Below are 4,782 nucleotides of genomic sequence, written 5' to 3' on the forward strand. Positions count from 1 at the left end.
GTTTGGCCATATCGTCTCTCTTGTCGTTAGTGTTTTTCAGCCAACTTCCCTTCTGTGAAGCCTGAGAACTTCGCCTCCTCATGTTAAGGAGCATACTCCAAATGCCCCATGAAGGGTACTAACGCATCTCAAGAACGGGCGGAAGCTGAGAATACCGGAAGCTTTTTGAAGGATGTTTACAGCCTCTTCTGCCCCCCATTTCTGTGCGAGTTTGGAGATTTCTTATCGAATCAATGGATTATTTCCTCCTTTCCCTGCCAACGTGGGACATAAAATGTGTTCCCTCCGCCTGGCATATCTTTGTGGATTTGGAGCTGAATAATTGCCTCGTTAAAACGTCCGACTGCCTCCTCCTTCGTCAGACCGGCTTAACAGTATTGCACATGCAGGACAGAAGATGTCTGACTGTATGAAAAATTCGTTTGGGGACGCCTTTTTGGCGTAACGCATTTTCCTGGACACCAGATAACATAATTGGAAGGAAATGTAATCTGAAGAACTTTCAGTAGACTGCGTGATAGAAGAAGAGTTGGTTTTTATATGCCGACTTTCTCTACCACTTAAGGGAGACTCAAACCAGCTTACAATCACCTTCCCTTTCCCTCCCCACAACAGACACCTGCGAGGTAGGTGGGGCGGAGAGAGTGTGACTAGCCCATGGTCACCCAGCTGGCTTCATGTGTAGGAGTGGGGAAACCAACCCAGTTGACCAGCTTAGCCTCTGCCACTCATGTGGAGGAGTGGGGAATCAACCCCGGTTCTCCAGATCAAAGTCCACCGCTCCAAATCATCTCTCTTAACCACTACACCACGCTAGCCCCACTAGCAGTTACTGAACTGGACACATTAGCCTTTTCGAAATGGGAATAGCAACAGGTTTTCAGTAGCCGACGCCCAGTACAAAGCTCAGTACTCAGTACAAAACTCTCTAGATGGTATCGTTGGTCTTGGTAGGGTAGCCACAACTCTTCCTCTTAAGTCGCACCTGTTGACTAGTGACCTGCTCATTTTGAGCATGCTTAGATGAATGGGTCAGACCACTATGTAGCCCAGTGCTGCCCGCTCTGACCGGCAGGAGTTTCTCTCTACTGCCCTTCTCAGTCTTACTGAGATCTTTTAAGCTGGAGACTCCAGGGATTGACATGAAAGCCCTACACCTGCCAAGCACGTGCTGTGCTGTTCCTGACTTCGGTGCTGCAGCTCTGTCCCGCAATCTGTCTTCAATTTCTAGACAAATTGCACTGCCAGTATTATCCACAACTGGACATCAGCCTGTCTCGCTTCCATAAAATAGCCCTTTCTTTGCAGTAGTCAGGCATACCTGCTAGCTTTTACCTCCTTGTATGCTATCCCTTGCACATGAAGCTGTTTTATACCGAATTTTGGTCCATCAAAGTCAGGATTGTCTACTCAGACCAGCAGCGGCTCTCCAGGGTCCCAGGCAGAGGTCTTTCACATCCCCTACTTGCCTAGTCCCTATACCTGGAGATGCCGGAGATTGTACCTGGGACCTTCTGCATGCCAAGAAGATGCTCTACCACTGAGCTACAGTCCTTCCCTAAGTGGCCAAAGGACCTCTCCCTTCCTAGTAATTTCCCTGCTAGATCACAATTTTGATGAGATGCTAGCAACCCTTTTCCTGTTGTTTTTATGATTTAAAAACCAGCAAGGAGGGGAATGGGAGTATGGTTGACTGTGAGGAGTGCTGAAACTTTGGGGTTTCCAAAATTGCTTTTGGATCACATGAAGCTGCTTTAAACCGAGTTGGGCCGTTGGGCCATGCAGCCGAGTATTGTCTGCTCTGACTGGCAGCAGTCTTCTAAGGCCCCGGGGACGTCAAATGCTTTCCCAACACCTGGTGCCCAAAATCTTTTAATAGGCATGCGAGAGACTGAACCGGGACTCTGCATGTGTGTCAAGCGCCTGCTGCATTGCTGTGCAATTCTTCCCCCACCTCTCGCTTCAAATTATGCACACTCCTTTGGTTTGTCCTCCGGTCCCACTTGGAAACTTAATAATTTTTAGTCCTTTTTTCAGTCACTCAGTAAGCTTCATCCGTATCAGTTTTCATAATTGTTCATTAGTTAGAACTATATAGGGCAGCTCCAGAGACTGATTTCCTGCAGGGGGGCAGCCAAGCTAACCGGTCTAAGGAGATAATTGATGTTCGTTTCAGAAATTTCCATTTGGGAACACTTGACGGCCGAGTAGATTTGCAGCAAACCAGAAGTATTTTGCGGGACGTTCCTGATAAAAGCCAGGAGCCCCTTTCAAGGGTAACTGGTTTAGTTCACTTAAGTGATACCCATGAATGCCGAGAGTATATTGAAAGGAGTATGCATCAGGGGGCGAATTCTGAAAACTTTATCCTTAATAGGTATTTTTGCCTGAGATACCTTTTATAAAAGGAAACAGAAGCAGCTACCAAACCTTACAAGTGTGTGTGTGTGTGTGTGTGTGTGTTGGGGCAAGGGGAGAGAACTGCAAGTTATATGCCCCGTGTAAAAGAACTTATCAGCACTGAATTGTACGGCTATTTGGCTAGTTCAGTTACTTGGGAGTATTTTGGGGAAGGGAGACAAAATTGTTTTCCATTGAAGTATTTTGTAAACCGAAGCACGAATACCGCGAAAAACTTTCCCGCTGTTGTTTTTCTACATGTGACTTGTGTTCAGGTTTTGCAGAATGCCTTTTAGATGTGTATAATCCTAGTTGATCCAACATCATTCTTTAGAGAGCCCGCTTGCTGGGGAGTACGTTTACTGAAACCCAGGTGAAGCCGATGAGACCGACCCCCAAGACTTCCTCCAGATCTGAGGATTTGGGACTTCTGGTACCATTTGGATTTCTAGCTGTTTGGGAGTGTGACTGACTGCAGAGTTTCCCAATGTGCTTTGCCTTGTAGCGTTCGTTATAATTACCGTGTAATTAAATTGATGCGGGGGCTCGAGCACCCTATGTTTCAGGACAGGAACAAATCTCTCCTAGTGCAGTCCTACTGCAGAGTTACAACTTCTAAAAGTTTTAGTTGCATAGAGGAGGTTACAGTGGAAAGAGATAGACAGTACTACAAGGAAGCATGAACAATCGCCTTCTGGTAATGGCTGCAGGTTAGTGTGAATTATGTAATATGTTGCTTTCAATTTTGTGTTTGCATTAGACTTAAAAAAATACAGATGTCAGAATGCTTTTGAAGTCCATCTGTATTAGTCCGAAGGGTCCGTATTTTCTCACTAACTATTTGAGACTATTTGTTATGGCTGGCGCTAATCTAGGAAGCGCATGCCAGCCGCAGACAGTGAAGTGTGATATGAAAGCATTAATTTTTGTTTATTGCTTCTGTTCACGTTGTACTGCATTAAGGTAACTTTGCTGAGCTCCATGTTTTCTATTTTAAGGTTTTAAAAAAACTGGATTAAAAAACTAGGATATTTCTGTTTCCAAATTGCTGTTTTCATTATGTTATCTTGGAAGATGTTCTGAAACCCTTCTAAGAAAAAACAACAACTAGGATGTTTAATTTGTTAATTCTAACCGCTGCCACCCTGACCTGGATGGCCCAGATCTCAGAGGTTGAGGAGGGTCAGCCCTGGTTAGTAATTGGACGGGAGACCACCAAGGAAGTCCAGGATGGCTATGCAGAGAAAGGCAAAGGCAATGTCTCGATAACCCCACGGGGCCACCACGGATCGGCTGCAACTTGATAGCACTACACACACACACACAACCTCTGCTATATGAAACACAGCAAAACAACCTGCAAAAAGAACTGCCATCAGCCATTTCACATGTACAGTCAGAGACAGGGCAAGCCATTTTGCTGCTTGAGACAGCAAATCATGTTGTTCCTTCCGAAACAATTTCCTTCCTTTTTAAAATGTAGAAGAAGAGTTGGTTTTTATACCCTGCTTTTTTCTATCGAAAGGAGTCTCAAACCGGCTTACACTCGCTTTCCCTTTCTCTTCCCACAACAGGCACCTTGTGAGGTAGGTGGGGCTGAGAGAGCTCGAAGAGAACCGTGACTAGCCCAAGGTCACCCAGCAGGCTGCATGTGGAGGAGTGGGGAAACCAACTCAGTTCATCAGATTATAGAGTCCGCTGCTCTTAACCACTACAGAGAGCCAGCGGGGTGTAGTGGTTAAGAGTGGTGGTTTGGAGGGGTGGACTCTTATCTGGAGAACTGGGTTTGATTCCCCACTCCTCCACATGAAGCCAGCTGGGTGACCTTGGGCAAGTTACAGTTCTATTAAGAGCTCTCAGCCCCACCTACCTCACAGGGTGTCTGTTGTGGGGCGGGGAAGGGAAGGTGATTGTAAGCCGGTTTGAGTCTCCCTTAAGTGGTAGAGAAAGTTGGCATGTAAAAACCAACTCTTCTTCTACACCACGCTGCCTCTCTGGTATCTCAAAGCTACACTCTCACTCCACTCAACGGTAGTTGTGTGAGCCTGGGAATGTCACTTGAGCTTGACACCCTTTTAAAAAAGTTCTGTGCCTGTTAGGAGTTAAAATCAAAGTTCTCCCTGTAGTGTCAAAGGCTGTATGATGTGAGAGTCCCATCTAATGCAAACTGGGAAGATCAACTCTCATGCTGGTTTCACATGAAATTCAATCGAAAGAGCACCTCAGAACAATTGTTAGAAAGGAGGCTTGAGTTTTACATTTTTTTTAATAATTCAAAAAGGTCCCACACATGTAACAGTAACACAATCGGCCAGTACAAACACATCAGGACAAACATTGCAAAAACAGGCGCAATTTACATTTGAAAACTCTTCCAAAGCA

The sequence above is a fragment of the Euleptes europaea genome, chromosome 17 (genome assembly GCF_029931775.1).
Source record: "Euleptes europaea isolate rEulEur1 chromosome 17, rEulEur1.hap1, whole genome shotgun sequence".
In the NCBI taxonomy this organism is placed as follows: Eukaryota; Metazoa; Chordata; class Lepidosauria; order Squamata; family Sphaerodactylidae; genus Euleptes; species Euleptes europaea.